Raw genomic sequence first — 19,781 nt, forward strand, 5'->3', positions numbered from 1 at the left:
AGCATTGCCAAGTGTAGTCACCATGCTGTGCATTAGATGCCCAGACCTTACTCATCTTATAGCTGGAAGTCATACTTTGTGACCAACATGTCCTCATTTCCCTCACTCCCCACAGCTTTTAGCAACCACCATTCTACTCTCTCTGTGAGTTTGGCTTTTTTTTATACATTCTGCACATAAGTGAGATAATACAGTATTGTTTCTCTCTGACTTATTTCACTCAACATGAAGCTCTTGATGTCTATTCATGTGGTTCCAACTGGCAAGATTTCCTTATCTTTTGTGTCTGAATAATATACTATGGTGTATATGTGTGTGTATACATATATCACATTTTCTTTATCCATTTAGTTGTTGATGGACACAGAGGTTTTTTCTGTCTTGGCTATTGTGAATAATAATGCAATAAACATTGTGATGCAGATATATTTTTAAACTATATTTTATTGGTTATGTTATTGCAATTGTCCCATATTTTTTTGTCCCTTTAACCCCCTCTGTCTTGCATTCCCTTCCCTCCAGCATCTCACTTACTTAGTGTCCATGGGTTGTATATACAAGTTCTTTGGCTTCTCCATTTCCTATGCTATTATTAACCTCCCCCTGTCTATTCTGTACCTACCATTTATGCTTCTTATTCCCTTATTACCCTCCCCTCATTCACCCTCTCCACTCTGCTGATAACCCTCCATGTGGTGTGATCTCTATTTCTGTGAATCTGTTCCCATTCTAGTTGTTTGCTTAGTTCATTTTTGTTTTTGTTTTTGTTTTTTTTAGGTTCAGCTGTTAATAGCTGTGAGTTTGTTGTCATTTTACTGTTCATAGTTTTTGATCTTCTCTTTCTTATATAATTTCCTTTAACATTTAATATAATAAGGGCTTGGTGATGATGAATTCCTTTAACTTGATCTTATCTGGGAAGCACTTTATCTGCCCTTCCATTCTAAATGATAGCTTTGCTGAATAGAGTAATCTTGAATGTAGGTCCTTGCCTTTCATGACTTGGAATACTTCTTTCCAGCCCCTTCTTGCCTGCAAGGTTTCTTTTGAGAAATCAGCTGATAGTCTTATGGGCACTTTTTTTGTAGGCAATTCTCTCCTTTCCTCTTGTTGCTTTTAAAATTCTCTTCTTATCTTTGATCTTGGGTAACTTAACAATGATGTGCCTTGGTGTATTCCTCTTTGGGTCCAGTTTCTTTGGGACTCTCTGAGCTTCCTGTACTCCCTGGAAGTCTATTTCCTTTACCGGATTGGGGAAATTTCCCCTTCATTATTTATTCAAATAAGTTTTCAATTTCTTGCTCTTCCTCTTCTCCTTCTGGCACCTCTACGACTCAGATGTGGGAATGCTGAAAGTTGTCCCAGAGGTTCCTCAGCCTCTCCTCATTTTTTTGAATTCCTGTTTCTTCATTGTGTTCTGGTTGAATGTTTATTTCTTCCTTTTCCCCCCCCAAATTGTTGATTTGAGCTTCGTTTCCTTCCCTTCACGGTTGGTCCTCTGTATATTTTGCTTTATTTCACTTTGAGTAGCCTTCATTTCTTCCTTCATTTTGTGAGCAATCTCAATAATTTCTGTGTTTTGAACTGTGCATCTGATAGGTTGGCTATCTTTTCATTGCTTAGTTTTTTTTTCTGAAGTTTTGATCTGTCCTTTCATTTGGATCATTTCTTTGTCTTGGCACACTTGTTACATTGTAATGGGTGGAGCCTTAGGTATTCACCAGGGTGGGGCAACCTACTTTGCTGTGTTGTGGTGCAGTCTGGATGAATGTTTCTTCATTAACTCCTTGGTTGTCAGACTTCCATGCGGTTTGATTTTCTGGCAGTTCTGGTTGTTTTCTGTTTTTTAAATTGGTTGTTATTCTTCTTTTGGTTGTGTGAGGAAGTGAAGCATTTCTACCTGTGCCTCCATCTTGGCCAGAACTCCATATATCTTTTAAGATAGTAATTTCATTTCCTTCAGATATATGAGGTCTGTCTGGAAAAATTCCTGCCATTGTTAATATAATGAGAACAGTTTGTGCAATATCAATGTAACCTGGCAGCCAAGGAGAGTGGGCTGAAATGTATGTGCATGAACAATGACAATTTTATTGTGCTAGTTAGTGGGGGCAGCAGATGCCATTGAGTGAGCATGTGTACTGTGTGGCCCTCACATTCAAAATGACAGAGTGAGTAGAACAATGCATCTGCATCAAATTTTTCATTAGGCTTGAAAATGCCTTCATGGAAACTATATGGATGATTCAGAGGCTGCAGCTATGGGCAAGGTGATTGGCAGCTTCACCACAATAATGCGCCTGCTTATGTATCATGTCTTGTGCAGAGTTTTTTGGTGAAACATCAAATCACCCAAGTGACTCGGCCACCCTACAGCCCAGATTTGATGCTCTGTGACTTATGGCTTTTCCCTAAACTAAAATCACATTTGAAAGGGTAGAGATTTCATACCATCGATGAGATTCAGGAAAATATGAGGGGGCAGCTGATGGCAATTGGGAGAACTGTGTGAGGTCCCAACGTGCCTATTTTGAAGGGAACCGAGTATCATTGTCCTATGTACAATGTTTCTTGTATCTTGAGTCTTCTTCAATGTCTCTGTTTTTCATATTACATGGCTGGATACCTTCTAGACAGGCCTTGTATACCCAGAAGTGGAATTGCTGGATAACATGGTAGTTCTTTTTTTAATTTTTAAGGAACCTCTGTACTGTCTTCCCTAGTGGCTGTAGCAATTTACATTCCTACCAATAGTGCACAAGAGTTCCCTTTTCTCCACACCCTTGCAAGTACTCATTATCTCTTATCTTTTTGATGATAGCCATTCTGACAGGTGTGAGGTGATATCTCTTATGGCTTTGATTTGCATTTCCCTGGTGATTTTGAGCATCTTTTCATGTGTTTGTTGGCCATTGATATGTCTTCTCAGGAAAAGTATCTATTCAGATCCTCTGCCTATTTTTTAAAATTGAATTATTTAGTTTTATTTTCCCCCTTTCTTTTCTTTCTTTTTTTTTATGCTCCAAGGTGGGTGCATTTACATATTTTCTTTGTCTAGGTGTCTGAGGTATTTGATTGCTTCTCCACCTTCTCCAGTTTTATATTTTGATCCACTCCTTGGTTGCCTTGATTTCTTAAGTGTCCTCTGGTTCCTTCATTGCACTGATGTCTTGTCCTGAATTCTGGTCCCTTTGGAGATGGCCCTAATCTTTTGGTTAGTTCATTAGTAACTTCTTGTGGGATCTGAACCTGGCTCCTGTCTCCCTAACTATGGCAGAGCCTTCCAAATGGAAACACACCCACTGCCTATGAGTCATGCCCATGATTTAACGACACACATTTCACAGGGAGGACCATCTCTTCTGCAAAGCAGGAGTCTGTACAATCAAACTTGTTCTGCTTTAGGGGCTATTCCACAAACCAAATCTTTGTCAATTCAGAGTTTCTTGGTGGTGTAGAAGTCCTGGTCATTGCATAACTGGACATAATTTCATGGAAATAATAGAACAGGCTGTAATGAGACTCATTAATGTTGCTTTTACTCTTCCTGAGCACAACTGCTGGACACCATATGTGGCATTTAAACTTCTTTTAGTTTTGTAAACATGGAAATAGCATGAGGAAAGATGCAAACTACAAAACTGGGGTACCGTCCTCATGGATTTTATCTCTATGGCTGAATTGCTCTTCATCATTGAAGTACTGACAACTTTGTTCACACCACAGATAGTTTCTGTTGCCCCTGAAACAAGTGCAAGACTTGGGATACTTTGCTTCTTTTATGTGTTTAATTTGTCTTTAAAAAGGGTAGGACCTTTTTGATTTTTCTGACTTTGTTAAAAGGAAGGTCTCTTTCCTGATGCTCATGTAGTCTCTAATAGAGTGCGACTGATGATGGAAAATGATGGACCGGATTCAGATAGAAGGTTCCCCATGCCCAGTAATAAAGTGCAGGTACAATGAGGACAGATTCCTTGCCTCGTTTTCGATGCTTTTCAGGTATGACATTTGGTTTTGTTATCAAGGTGGCACTGCTACTCTCCACTCACTGCTTGTCAGGCTTTCTTTGTATCTGAAATCAGCTCAACTGGACAGCTCCCCTTTCTGTCATAATAGCTATTATGACTTGGAAGTTTTTCAGGACATTGTAATAAAATTTCCCTTAAACCTTTATATATTGACAAGCCTTTTTAATATACAAAATTGGGGGTTTTGTTTCTAATGTTCACAATTACGGTAGGGAGAATAATAGCTCTCCTGAAAGATACCCACTTTCTCATCCTCAGAACCTGGGAATGTTACCCTATATGGCAGAAACAGCTTTACAAACGTGACTAAGGTTAAGGATCTCAAGAGGAGAATTTCATCCTAGATCATCAAAGAGGGACTGATCTAATCACATGAGCCTTAAAAACAGAAAACTGTTCCTGGCTGTGGTTAAGAAGAGATGTGACACTAGAAGAAGGGTTAGAGATGCGACATCGCTGGCTGTGAGGATGGAGGAGGGCACCACAGAGTGCGGGAGGCCTCAGAAGTTGGAGAAGGCAAGGAAATACATTCTCACCTGGAGCCTCCAGGCCAAATACAACCCTGCTGACACCTCGATGTCCGCCCAACGAGACCTCTGTCAAAGTTCTAAGCTTTGGAACTTCATATAAGGGGATGAACAGGTGCTGTTTTAAAAACTAAGCTCATGGTAGTTTACCGTGGCAGCACCAGAAATCTGACAGTGCAGCTGAAGGTAAAGAGAAGGTCTGCTTACATAGCAAGGTTTGAGAGTTCAATTGAAATAGGTCTAGACAATGATTTTGGAAACAATTTATATTCTTTTTAACCTTTTAAAAAATTACTCTGTTCTCTAAAATAAAAACCTTCAAAAAGTTCATCTTTTTTTAAATAAAAAAGTTAACTGGAACATACAATCAGAAGATAATAGTTACATATAGATGTTTCAGAATCCATGGTAAAATTAGTAAAATGAGACGAAATGTTAGCTGAGAATAATTTTCAAAATAAGACATGTTACAAGGTTTAATATAATAATGTTCCTTTATATTGGTAGAGTACTTCAAGGTTATATATACTTTTTAAAATTATATCATTTCCCTTAATCTTTACAACAAGCCAAGTGAGGAGACAGGCTCAGAAAGGCCTGCTTCCCCCAGGGACTTCTGACTCTGAATCTGTTGTTGTTTATGGTATGTTGGGGGAACAGTTTAGTACAGTGTTTACAAGTGTAGACTCTGGAGCCAGATGACTTGAATCTTGGCTCTGCCACTAGCTGTGTGGTCCTGGGCAAGTTATTTAACCTCTTTGTGTCATAGCTCCAACAACCTAAAATGGTGAGAATAATTGCTCGGTCAGCTCTAGCTTATGAACAGCTTTGAAGACGGAAGAGCAATTGTGTAGCCCTGCCAGCTGGGCAGCCCCTTCTGAATATAATTCATGGAGTGAATAACCTATGATCTGCTGCCAGTATTTTTGTTTATTTTGTCCCTATTCAGGCATTAGTTTTAAGTGGAAGGTCTCTCATATAAATCTTCTATTATAATCTGTAAGAGTTTCCTTTCTGAAGGGTTTCTTCCCATGGCCAATCCCTAGCATGCTGGCCTGGCCCTGGTGCCCCATATTTGCTCTGGGCAGAGACAGCTATCACCCGTACATACTCCTTCAGACATTACGCCCCACCCCACTCGCCTGTGTCTGATATTCCTTCCATACACTGACTCTGTCGTCCTCTTTCGGTCAGGGAGTAAGAAGGGTGATGACATATTTATGGCCCTGTCATTTTTCTGTCATTTCAATGAGCATCCTTGTCTGCCACCTTCCATGCTGTACTGAAGCTTAGTTGATTTGATGACTTTGTCTATGGGCAGGTGGGGTATGGCAGGCAAAAGAAACCCCAGAAGTTGTCTGTCTTCTGGATAGTTGTTGACACCACCTTAGTTGGCATTGTCCACTTATTATAGAGCGAATGTTTGTGTCCTCCCAAACATATATGTTAAAATCCTACACCCCAACATGATGGCATTGGAAGGTAAGTAGGGTCTTTGGGAAGGAGTTCGGTCACTGTGTAAGGCTACAACGAGAAGAGAGTTGTAAACCAGCAAGAGAGCCTTCACCGAGAACCCAACCACGCTGGCAACTTGATCTCATGCTTCCAGCCTCCAGAGCTGTGAGAAACAGGCATTTGTGGTTTAGGCTGCCAGCCTCTGGCCATCTCTCACAGCAGCCCGAGCAGCCGGGACAGCACCGTTCCTGCCAAACTGTCCCTTGTTTCCTCTTTTTCTCTCTGAGCGGGAGCTGGCCTTTTCCCCCTCCTTTCCCTTTTTTTGCCTCAAGACTCCCAAAGATATATTTTATGAGCTTAACCACATTTATATTATTTTAAAACACACTTAATAGGGTTTTTCTCTATACTACTTTTCTCAGACATCCTACGATGCAAAACTGTGCTTCCTATGTCATTGCTACTTCTCTTCAGCAAAGTCTCTGGCCATGGAGTCCGGCCCTGGAAGGCAATGTCTTTGCCGGCACTGACGTCCGTGGCATGGCTTTTGCATGTGGCGATGCATTCTCCCCTTCAAACCTAGAGAGTGGACTTAGAGGAAGATTTTGGAACTCACTCAGTAAGTGGTTTTCCTTCAATTATAGAAACACAATGGGCAAGCTTTGCAGAAGTGTAAGTGCAACCCATGTGCTGTACTACATGGTCATAACCACCTCGGCTCTTTCTTCTCCTTTAGATGAGAAACCTACTGTGCTCATCACCCCTTCCCCTTTTAAGCCTGGTTTTGTGCTATGATTTCAGACTCCTGGACCAAAAAGTTAGAAAATTTGGAGCTATTGCTGATTTCTTCTTCTCTATCTCCTGTATGGCCACCACATTCTTCCAATTTACCTTCGTGTTGTGTTTGGTTGGCTCCCTCTTTCTAACCCATTGTCACATCTTGAGATCAGAAATTCAGCCTCTCTTGTGACTATGCCCTCAAACTGCTCTTCATATAATTGTTAAAACTATACTGACCACAGCAGTCCCCTCATTAAAAACCTGTACTGGTGTCCAACTAAGAAAGTCCAAACTGTACTGTGCTATTCACAGCCCCATCCTGTGCTCCAGTCCCGGTCAGTACTCACTGTTCCTCACAGCGAATTTATCTTTTTATTTTTATTTACTTTTTTAAAAAGAATCATAACCATTTTATTATCCAGCACCTATATCGATTCATATCTCTCTAAAGGAACCAGGAAGTCTGGAACATTACTGGCCCCTTTGAAGGAAAAGAAGAGCAGGCAGGCACACCCAGAGGCCGGTGAGTGTGTGACCAATGGGAATGTGTCACTAGAACAACCAGGCCCAAAGCTGGCCAGCTCCTCCACAGCCTGTCCCTCACAGAGAGCTGAAAACGCCACGACCTTTAGCCTGAAGTGCCATTTCTTTCTTTTCTCATGTTATGTTTTTTTTTTTTTTTTTTAAGATTTTATTTACTTATTTTTAGAGAGGGAAGGGAGGGAGGGAGAGAGAGAGAGAGAGAAACATCAATGTGTGGTTGCTGGGGGTTATGGTCTGCAACCCAGGCATGTGCCCTGGCTGGGAATCGAACCTGGGACACTTTGGTTCCCAGCCCGCGCTCAATCCACTGAGCTACGCCAGCCAGGGCTATGTTTGGTTTAAAAATCACTTCTTCCCTAAAGATTTTACTGATGATTTCCTGTCAGAGACTTTCTCTTTTGTGGGGGAAGGTTTGGGATGGGAGACAAGCCTTTCTCTGGCCTGCAGCATTTTCTTCTGTACCACTGCAAAGTACATATCTTTATCTTTGGTATCGGAGAACTTTTGTGGTGATCTAATAACATAAAAACAGTCTTCCTATGGGAAAGCGTTTTGAATTCAGAACTATTGGCTTCTAAATGAATTTTGGGAGGACTGTCCACTGCAACATGTGAGCTTCTTCCCTTCCTATTCCGCACTCTGATGCCCTAGCACGCTGTCACCCCCTTTTCCCGGCAGGCCGCTCTGATGTCACATTATGCTAACTTCATAGAAATATAATTGCAAAACAGCTGGCTGTAAGCAATGATCCTTTTGTGTGAGATATAAAGGAGTCACTAAAGACTTTTTGTATTTACGATGAGAACTAGAAAGCAGCAGTTCAAAGCCAGATAATGCAAGATGCCTGCAGTTTTCATTTCGACAATTTTGCATAATTATACCGTCTTCTTTCTTAACTAGCATGATGACCGGGGGCCCTTGTAACCATGGCCTTTCCATTTCAACCAAAGACTTCCCTTGATACACAATAGCCCCATTTCAGCTGTTTTGTTCAGTTCTGCTGAGCCAATACCCAGCTTCTGAGAAACTGCAGGTATTATTATTTCTTTCATCCTGCTTTCCTTTGTATATAGTTCACTAAATTCCAGCTTATAGTGTCAGATGAGGAAAGCAATACTTTTATCAATTAGGGTTCTGAACCCTGAGTGACTGAAAACCCATTTCAAAATGGTATAAATCGTAAAGGTAACATATTGGCTTATAAGACAGAAAAGTCCAGAATAAAGACTATGTGAAAAAGATTATTGTCCTCTAAAATTGATTTTTCCCTTCTTTTTTTTCGCAGTGAAACTCCTGGATTTTCACCAGGGCACCAGCTGGGAGTATTTCTCCCAGCCTCTGTTATGACTCAGTATAGCCAGCCGACTAAGTTCTGGCTATTGGATGTGAATGGAAGTGATGTCTGTAAACTCTGCAGCATATCCTTAAAGCAGTGGTTTTCAGTGAATGCTGCGTGTGCTGTTTTGCACCCCCCATGCAGCATTTGGCAATGTCTGGAAACACTTTTGGTTGGCATAACTTGGAGGGGAGTGACACGGGCATTCAGGGGGTGACAGCCAGGGATTCTGCTAAACACCCTACACTGTATAGGACAGCCCTCAACAGTAAAGACTTTTCAGGCCCAAAATGTCCATAGAGCTGAAATTGATAAACTCTGCCTTAAAATAAGCTTTATGCCCTCTACTCTTCCTGTCTTCTCTCTTGCAGCTGGAACATAGATGACCCAGCCTTTACCTTGCAACATGAAGACAAGACTCTAGGGCAGCGATTCTCAACTGGTGTGCTGTAAGGATTTTTGAAGAACACAATAACTGACCTCTTTTTCCTTAGACTGTCAAATAAAAAAATGACTACAGCCAAACGACAGTAGCTATCCAGTGCAAATGAATCAAAATTATACCTATTTTTTTGGTCAGATCTGCAAAAAATATAGTATATTTTTTGGTGTGCTGCAGAATGTTAGCAATTAGTTTATGTGTGCCATGAGATGGAAGAAAAGGTTGAAAACTGCTGCTCTAGGGGACAGAACAACAAGATAGGAAGACCGTGTATCCCTGATGGCCTCACAGTGCCACTGCCTGCCAGTGTTGCTCGCCCATCCACCTTCTTACAGACATGAGGGTGATAAAGAGTTTCACACAGACATTCTATCTTTTCACGCCACACTGTTTTGGAGTCTCTTTGTTACAGCAGTTCAGTCTGTTCCCTGTCTAGTACAGATTCAACCATTGCAGCAAGTTCCCAGGTTTGCCTTTGCCTCTGCTCTGTTTTCTATGGGGTCCTCCTCAAATCCTACATGGTGGCCACCCCAGGACATCCTAAACGTTCCTCTTAAGGTTGTAAATGACTGCATAGCTACAAGTCTCCTATCACCACCCTGTACCATCCGAGGGGAAAGAGAATCTACATAAGAATTCCCAGGAAGGGCCCATGTTCAGTCTGACTGGACCAAAATAGATGAAATGTGTCTGTAGTAATCCCTGTGGTGAAGAGAATATGATGGGCTAGCTTGGCTTAGTCCTGGGACACATGTCCATCCCCAAACTGATCAGGAGGCCAGGGGTCCTACCTTTGGGGTTGGGAGTAGGCTCAACTCTATTCAGTGCAAAGGCTAAGAATGCAATATGGTGGTTCCTTAAACAGGAATTAGAGAATGGGGAATAGAAATTGGGAGGCAACCAACCAATGTGTATAGAGTTTCTCAACCTAGAGTCTCTAGGACCCCATCTCTGCCTAAACTTGGAAGTGTGCATACACTTATTTGTGGAGAGGCATTCCTTCCCACTTGAGATCGAATTTCTCGTAGTGAGCCACCACACCCTTGTGTAAAGTGGTCCAGCAGTAACAAAGAGAGTGGAATTAAACCACGGCAGGTTTAGGATTCCGAGTTCCTTTGCCCATGGCAGCGTTTTCTTAGGCACTTATTGAGTAAGTCTTTTTCATCAGAAAGCCAGTCATTTAACAGTATACAAATAATGAAATAGTAACAGGGTTCACAGAGCAAACAGTTTCCATTTCCATCATTGGCAGTCACAACATATTTACTTGAGAGTTTTTAACAAAATAGTAATTTACAAGTGTTTAGAGAAGACCACGTAGCAGAGTATATGTGTCTTTATTGTTTGAAATGCTTCCCGTAATGTAATAGTAAGGGTGCCGCATTAAAACTATATTCTGGGGAAATTTTCTATGTGAGCACACAATTTAAAAGTGAATTTACATTAGTTAAGTGCAGTGTTTGCTGAAAGAAAACAGCATTACATAAGTGACTGCCACAGAGAAAATCAGCCTCATTTAATGAGACAGATCATAAAATAGCAAAGGCTGAATTAGTTCATTAATGGTGGCAGAATGCTTTGAGGAGACAAAAACATAAATGTAAAATGCTATTATTATGAATTAAATGGAAAGCATTTTTGGTTGTGGGGTGGAAGCCACTGAATTCCAGTGCTCATTTCTAATGTAGCCAAAGGGCTGGGTGTGACTGCGGCCTTTTGACTAGAAAGGAAAGAATGCATGTGCACAACCAGGGAACAGGGAGGCAGCAGAGGAAGAGTTCACAGACACGGCGCCCTTCAGGCAGGTAAAAGAGCAGTGTGAGGGCTGAGCTCCACACTTAGTAGATGAAGGAACACTTCATGTTTGCAAAATCCAAATTTTTTCTGTTCAGTTTTCAAGATGACATTCTTTGTCTGTAATTCAGTCTTGTTTCCTGTACTTTGGAACATCTTTCGGGAAGGGCAAACACGTGAAGGCAGAAGGTGGCAGCTACTAAGTGTGATTCTTTCCTGATGACTACGAAGAGTTTGGGGGAGCAACCAAGCGTAAACTGTTCGCATGAACTGGTCAGCAAAAACAAAAACAGTCAAAGGATTCAGTAGAGCAAACAAAATTGCAAATGACAGGTTTTGACATTTTTTTTTTCCTGGAGATTTGGCATTAGCCTTTTATTTATGCCACATGAAGGATCACTAGAAAGATATTTTTTTCTTTTCTTTTTTTTTTTACAGTACCATGAGACATTTCCGCTAAATGAATTAACATTGGAACTTGGTAACATTGCTAGGATTTTTAAACACATGTAATATAAAAAATGGATGCTGCTCCTTAATACATATAGATGGTTTCCAGGTAATTCAACTTTAGTTGAAAGCAACATGCAAGTAGAGAGGCTGTTACACAGAACATGGCTAGTCCTTTAGTGCTCTGCCACGGGGTCACCCTGGGCTCACCCAGCTCTCTTGTTGGTTTAGCCAGAATCCATTTTACTCTCACGAACCCCCATTCCTAGCAGGTAGTTGATTTAAAATGTCTCTGTGTCTTGCAAAGAACTTGACAGCTAAGCATTAGAAAGTTTATGGAATGAAACTGTCTCAGGATAATTGATAGAGATTTGAAATATTTCCAGACAGACTGGAGGAATCCTTCTCCATGTTCTCATTTTGAATTGTTTCTAGAACTTGTCAAGGGTCTGGATATATCTCCTAGTGGGTGAGGGAATGGCCCCTCAGTTTTCTTAGCTGGAAATGTCCCCATGCTTCCCTTTCTGCTTGAAAAAGAAAATCCTTTAATGTTTTCAGGAGGGTTTTTTTCTCTTTGCTGTCTCTCTTCCTGCCTGTACATGACATTGGTGAGTCTGAAGACCTAGAAGAAGGTGAATGAATCAGCTTTCATTTCCCCTTTGGAAAAAGTGATAGTGATATTAAATATAATATAGTGAATAACCCCTACTCCCTACCTTTGGCTTGAGATTTTACAGTATGAATAATGTATGTCCTGTTTAAAGGAAAAACTTTGAGCACTGTGGGTGGCTTGTTATTAAGTTTCTTTATTTGAATGTTGATTTCCCTTATCCTTCCAGGGAGATAGTTCATTTTAATTCATTGATGGCCAAATACGGTTCTGTTTCATAAAGCCGTGAGACTCTGTTTGAAATCAGCCACTGCTCCGCATGTCAAGAATATAAGTAGCTTTGGAGGCGAGATCAACATCAAGCTTGGTAATTTGGTTTTCTTACAATATTGCAAGGAGAAGATAAAAATAAACAATGGCTTCTATATTATACTGCATATAAGAAAATGACATGGAATAATACTCTAGCAGTTTCATGACTTTTTATGAAGTGAATTTGTGATTAGTCAATCACCACATACGGGTATTTCAGATCTCAGTAAAAACTCACAGTAATGTTATTGTGTACACTGAGTTCTTTGGAATTGACATTGCCTGACATACATCTTCTCTAAATTTAGGAGAAGTGAGAGTCAGGGTATTAGAGTTAGACAAATTCTTTTTTTTTTTAAATTTATTTATTTATTTATTTTTTAGAGAGGGAAGGGAGGGAGATAGAGAGAGAGAGAGAGAGAGAGAAACATCAATGTGCGGTTGCTGGGGGTTATGGCCTGCAACCCAGGAATGTACCCTGGCTGGGAATCGAACCTGGGACACTTTGGTTCCCAGCCCGTGCTCAATCCACTGAGCTACGCCAGCCAGGGCTAGACAAATTCTTTATATAGGAAATTTAGTTTCTATGAGTTGGTTTAATTCTTTGTAAAATTCTATAGCCACATGCTAACTGACCCAGAGGTACAGATTAGGGCTGGTCCTATTGTTCCCACATTTTTGCTTTCTTGAACCACAGACATTCTACAGGCTGACATCTTTTTCACCTTGATGACTTTTAGTCCAAGGTAACTTATATGGTTATTTCACCTTTTTTGATATTAATCCTCAGTTCTAAGGTACAGAATTTATCCATCCACCCATCCATCCATCCATCCATCCATCCATCCATCCATCCTTGCATCCATCCTTGCATTCACCCACCCTCCCACTCACCCATCCACTTAATCACACATTTACTGACTCCCTATTATGTGCCCGGTATTTATCTTCCAGCCAGTGTCATGTTCAGTCCTGTCTCTCCATGCTTGACACAGAGCCTAGCACAGGGTAGGCTTCCAGTAAATATTTGCTAAATGACTGAATGAATCAGTGACATATAAATATCTATCAAGCAACTTTTGGAGAAGAGAATGAGGAGATACAGATAACTATAGAAACCAGTTTGTTCTTCAAAGAGCTTATACTTCAGCTGAGAAGAGAAGACAAATTCTTAAAAGTTAAGTTTAAATTAAACCACATATTTTTTTAGTAGGAAAGATAGCATGAGGCAGCATATGTTTTCTTGCAGAATGATTTGTGTGGCAGCGGCTGTGAGCAAAATTCCAAGCAGACAGATACCTTTCACTCAGTAGGAAATGCCTGGTTTGAATTCAAGGCCCTGTATTTAGGGAGTCCAAACAAGTGTCTCTTCTCTACCCACCTCCATATATAGATGTACAGTTTTATAAAACATAAAGGTAGTGATATTGGGCTTATGTAGAGAGGGAAAGAGGTCAGCAAATGGATTGTCTTTGAACTTGTTTCTTCCTTTGTCCTTTCCAGTTTTCCTATGCATAATGGAATTTCATGGTTACCCTAAGGTGACTTTCATAAATGGGTGATGTAAGCATCTTAAGATCCTTTAAATGAAATAGAATTTCATTTAGTCTCATATCGTGATGAACAGATGATCATGATAACTAGGAAATCCAGTTTTAAACTGAGAATTCTCAGACCCCTTGAGGTTCCGCAGTGGAAACTGGCAGTGGGGAGAGTTTGCTCCCAGGCCTCCCTTGTCCCCCTTTCCTTCTTGCCATCAGTGCCAATGCGCATGGTAAAGAGGTACACATATACATATGGGGGTGACCCAGCTTGTATGTCTGAGCTTCATTCACCAGTCCCACAGGCTACTCCTTACCTACCCCTCAGCCATGGGGTATGCACCTGCCCTCAGGTGGTCACACTTAAGAAAAAGATCTTCAAAGACTTTGTGGATCAACTTGGGGCCATTTTGGTGGGGAACCTGAGGTCCCAGGTGCCCAGAAGGCAGTGAGGCTCAGCCTCCAGAGGAGAGGCTCTGTTGGTCTTGTGGACCATCCAGCCCCTGGGTGTATAGCTGGAAGAGGACCAGAGTGGGCACCAGGGCAGGGTCTCTTCTTGCCCTCATCCAAGGGCTGCAACTGCATATTGGTTACACTTTTTAAGAGGAGCTTAGCAGGCACCACGCCATTCACTCTCTAGAGTTTATCTCATTTGTTCCTCATGACCATCTGGGAGGAAGATACTATTACCTCTACCTTCCACCTGAGGACCTGAGATTAACCAGTGCATAGTCATACAGTTAATATTTGTTACGATAGAGGCTCCATGACTTTGAATATTTATTCCAATTCAGCATTCATAAACTTTATCAATTTTAGTCTATATACATTATATAAGAAGGGATGATTAAAACATGCTGTAAGTACTTATATTATTTTCAGTCCAATAATTATACTGTAAGTTAAATGTTCACATTTCTTTTCTTAATTTTTTTAAAATTTTACCATCTTTTTATTGTTAACTCCTTTTTTAAAAAAGATTTTATCTATTTATTTTTAGAGAGAGGGGAAGGGAAGGAGAAAGAGAGGGAGAGAAACATCAGTGTACTTTTGCCTCTCACATGCCCCCTCCTGGGGACCTGGCCTGCAACCTAGGCACATGCCCTAGACTGGGAATTGAACTGGCAGCCCATTGGTTCACAAGCCTGCACTCAATCCACTGAGCTATACCAGCCAGGGCTGTTAATTCCTTTTTTTTAAAACTGAATTTATTGGGGCAACATTGGTTAATAAAATTATATAGGTCTCAGGGGTACAATTCTACATTACATCATCTGTATATTGTACTGTGTGTTCACCACCCCAAGTCAAGTCTCCTTCCATCACCATTTATCCCCCTATCTTCTCTGTTACCTCCCCCGACCGCCCTTCCCTCTGGTAACCACCATGCAAATGTTCACGCTTCTTAATTAGACTACAAGACCTGGATGACCTGGCTCAGACTTATCCCTCCAGTTTCTCCTCTGAGGACACTGCGCCTAGCTGTCTCAGCTCTAGCCACCTGTTCTGTCAGCACCTTGAATATACTGTGTTCATCCCATTTTGGAGTTTCATGCCCAGAAGGCCTCCTCTTCATGCCCCTACTTCACACCTCTTTAAGCTCAGCTCCAATACCACTTCTTCATGGAAACTCTGAGTCTCTGTTTTAAGGCAATTTCTCCTTTTACAATCCTCATAAAGATGGTTGTACTCCACGAAAAGGAGTGGGACTCAGTGAAAATAGCTGATTTACCCAACAATCCTTCCCTTAACAGGTGCTGTGCCAGAGCGAATAGAACTCAACAGAAATTACCAGCTGGAATAGTTGTAGTGAGTTAATATATAATAATAATAATAAATAATAATAATTTGCATTGGATTCCTAGCAGTTAAGGACGTGAGCTTTCTTAGAGCAGAGGGAATCAAGACATGGGACCTTTTTGGGGTAAAGCTATTCCACATCATTCTTCAGAAAATTGTACCCTATTTATAAAGCAAGTTCACCTAGCAAAAGGCTCTGAAATAGGTTTTTTTTCCTTTGAATAACTGCTTGTGGTGTGGATGAGGTTAGAACACTCTGTTCTCATTCTTCCCAGTTTAGCTCCAGGGTGGGAAGGGCTGTTAGTGCTAAATGCTCAAGGCTGTCATCTCTCAGAGTGAAATTTAGACAGGGAGGAGATATTCTAAAGCAAGCTCATAATTTGTCTCGAAAATTCATCCAAGAGAATGCAGAGTGAATTAATTTAGTGGAATTATTGGGCAAAGTCGGAGGTCTGGTTTTGAATTGTGCTGAAAATATTCTGGATGGTTAGGATTCCAAGTGTAGTTTCAAAAGGGTTAATTCTCAACAAGCAGTCTAGATGTGAATATACTTCAAAAGCCTCACAACTTGTTACTTAATCTGGAGGCCGTTTTAAAGAGACAGTTAAATGTCTTTAGTGAACAAATGAATCAGAGGGCAGACATTATGTTCTAAGGGAAGCTACCTTTTATGGGCTCTGAATTAAGTGAAAAGCTCTCTGTGTTTTTAATGCCTCTTTTAGGAAATAGTCTGAATGAGTGAAAGGCCATACACCAGTAAGCAGTATCAATGCTTTTTAGGTAATACTGCTCCTATACACTTCTGTTAGATGGAGAGAAGTCAACATTTTACAAGATTAGTTTGTGTGAGACATTCTAGAATTAAAATTCAGCTACTAAATTGTTAATTAAAATATCAGTAGTTCCTTCTCAAAAATGCTGAAAGAGAAAGATCTATATTCAGTCAAATGAAAGAAAATTTTCTTACAATAGCACTTTCAACATGGCAGTAAGACCAAGGCAGCAAGATGAAAGAAGTTAGGTAACTAATATGAACTTGATATTTGCCTTCAGTTCAGAGCAATATGACTTCAGGCATAAGGACAGGTCTGTAGTACAGAAATTGGAAATAGAGCCCAAATGAATTAACTGACCTTGATTCAAGATGCTCTGTGAAAAACTCACTGTACATGGTTTTTATTTTTTTAAAGACTTTATTGTTAAGTACATTTTATTACGTGAATACAGTTGTCCCATTTTTCTCCCATTTATTCCTCTCCTCCAGGTACCTGCATTCCCTCCAGGATTCCCCCCCCCCCCCCACCACCTCACTTAGTTCATGTTCATAGGTTGTACATGTAAGTTCTTTGGCTTCTCCATTTCCTGTACTATTCTAAACCTCCCCCTGTTTATTTTGTACCTACCCTTTATGCTTTTTATTCCATGTACCTTTTCCCCGATTCTCCCTTTCACCCTCCCTGCTGATTGCCCTCCATGTGACCTCCATTTCTGTGATTCTGTTCCTGTTTTAGTTGTTTGCTTAGTTTTTTTTTTTTGGGGGGGGGGGGGTTCAGTTGTTGATTGTGAGTTTGTTGTCATTTTACTGTTCATAGTTTTGATCTTCTTTTTCTTAGACAAGTCCCTTTAACATTTCATGTAATAAGGGCTTTGTGATGATAAACTCCTTTAACTTGACCTTATCTGGGAAGCTCTTTATCTGCCCTTCTATTCTAAATGAAAACTTTGCTGGATAGAGTCATCTTGGATGTAGGTCCTTGCTTTTCATGACTTTGAATACTTCTTTCCAGCCCCTTCTTGCCTGCAAGGTTTCTTTTGAGAAATCAGCTGACAGTCTTATGGGCACTTTTTTGTAGGTAACTCTCTCTTTTCTTCTTGCTGCTTTTGAAATTCTCTCCTAATCTTTGATCTTGGGTAACTTAACGATGATGTGCCTTGGTGTGTGCTTCCTTGGGTCCAATTTCTTTGGGACTCTCTGAGCTTCCTGGACTTCCTGGAAGTCTATTTCCTTGGCCAGATTGGGGAAGTTCTCTTTCATTGTTTGTTCAAATAAGTTTTCAACTTCTTACCCTTCCTCTTCTCCTTCTCGTGCCCCTATGATTCAGATGTTATAATGTTTAAAGTTGTCCCAGATGTTCCTAAACCTCTTCTCATTTTTTTAAATTCTTGTTTCTTCATTCTGTTCTGGTTGAATGTTTATTTCTTCCTTCTGTTCCAAATTGTTGATTTGAATCCTGATTTCCTTCCCTTCATTGTTGGTTCTCTGTATATTTTTCTTTATTTCACTTTGTATAGTCTTCACTACTTCCTTTATTTTCATCTATACTAAATCATTTCTGTAAGCATCCTGATTACCAGTGTTTTGAACTCTGCATCTGATAGGTTGGCTATCTCCTTGATGCTTAGTTCTTTGTCTGACGTTTTGATCTGTTCTTTCATTTGGACCATATTTCTTTGTCTTGGTGCAACTGTTATGTATAAGAGGCAGATGCTAAGGTATTCAGGGTGGGACAACCCACTTCACTGTGCTGTGGTGCTATATGTGGGGGAGGGGATATAGTGCTGCTTGCTCAGCCCTCATCTCACTTTTGGTTACTTCCTCTGCTTCCCACAAGTGAATTGTGCCCTTTCAGGCACCGCACTGCCCTGGTGCTGATTCCCAGGTGGGTGGGCTTGTGTACATTCTGGGGTCCTGGAGAGTCCTCTGATGGACTTTCTTGTGAGACTTGGAGTCTCTCCTGCCACCACAACCTCCACAGGATTTTACAGCCAGAGGTTTTTGAAACTTTCTTTTCCCTCACTGGAACCCTGGGTTGCACAGTGTGTCTCACCCCCCCCCCCCCACACACATACTTTTTCCTCATGGTTTATCTGCACACAGACGTGGGACCACCCAGTCCTCTGGTAACTGCTTCACCAGTCATCCTCTCCACCCTGGCTGCCTATCTCTGCCCCTCCTACCAGTGTGAGTGAATGTTTCTTCTTTAACTCCTTGGTTGTTGGACTTTCATACAGTTAGATTTTCTTGCAATTCTGTTTTTTTTTAAATTTGTTGTTATCCTTCTTGTGGTTGTGTAAGGAAGTGAAGCATATCTACCAATGCCTCCATCCTGGCCAGAAGCCTGTACATGGTTTTTAAAAGGGTGATTCTTGCATAATCTTGCTGGAAGACCACCATGATCATGAACAGATGAAAATTGAGTTGAAAAACATGGCTAAAGGGGTTTTAAAGGTTCTTAGAGGAAAGATTATGTGTCAAGTCAGAATTATTGAACATTCATTATATGTCAGCACTTTTAGAGATGATATGAGAAAATGGCAGAAAATATGGACCCCTGGCTATTACCTTGGAAGAAGGTACAGTGAGAGATGAGAGTAGAAAAAGGAATTCTCCTGAGAACATTAGAACAAATATAAAAATGACATAAAACATGGCATTGGGTTACAAGGAGGATATTAGGTCTATTTTCCTATTTGGGGCGATGCTTAGCTTGTGTTGTTACTGCTTCTATGATCATAATAAAGGTTTAATAATTATCACTGGAATTTTTACAGAAATTTATGTATTAGAATAGTACCAAAATTTTCTCAAAAAAAAAAAAGAGGGAGCAGCTGAAGTATCAGTGGAGATAATGCAATGGTTAATGAAAATCATTTAAACTTAAAAACTAAAGCCAGATCTGCATATAATCACTAACACAAATTTCACAGAAGAATGGGAGACCAGATAGAGGTTAAAGACTTTGTAACATAATTCTGAGGAACTCAAAGCAGTCATCAGAATAGTCACAGTTTTATACAGGAACCATTAATGGCCAATTAATTGGTTTGTAAACATCAATACTAACCAACTACATGTCAACTATACTCCAGCATGCCTAGGGCATCCTCAGAGAATAGAGGCTAGCAAGCAAGAAAAAGGAACTGTTGTACATTAACACTGCTGAGAAGTCAATGCAACCTTGGCTGTGCATTTCAAATTGTAGAAAGAGGAAAGATTTCTACATGCGTATACCTACTGTTGTCTGTACTACCTTCTTTACTCTTGGAGTGCATGAGGACAATTGTCATTTCACGGAAACATGTGCAAGTCCTAATTATGAACAAATCTACACACACACACACACCCCACATCTATGGCATTTGTTTGCAAAGGCACTTTCAGG

General features: G+C 40.6%; 1 protein-coding gene and 1 long non-coding RNA gene across 6 annotated transcripts in view; one reads left to right on the plus strand and one right to left on the minus strand.

Moving 5' to 3' along the window:
• Positions 1-19,781, minus strand: part of SYT1 (synaptotagmin 1) — a 533,021-nt gene that overhangs the window by 8,248 nt on the left and 504,992 nt on the right. The gene's annotated exons all lie outside the window — the stretch shown is intronic.
• LOC118499004 lies at positions 1,274-18,112 on the plus strand. The gene is made up of 3 exons (XR_004901506.1): positions 1,274-1,576; positions 1,883-1,885; positions 17,959-18,112. It is a non-coding gene; the product is annotated as an uncharacterized LOC118499004 (long non-coding RNA).

This window comes from Phyllostomus discolor, chromosome 2 (assembly GCF_004126475.2).
Source record: "Phyllostomus discolor isolate MPI-MPIP mPhyDis1 chromosome 2, mPhyDis1.pri.v3, whole genome shotgun sequence".
Taxonomy (NCBI): Eukaryota; Metazoa; Chordata; class Mammalia; order Chiroptera; family Phyllostomidae; genus Phyllostomus; species Phyllostomus discolor.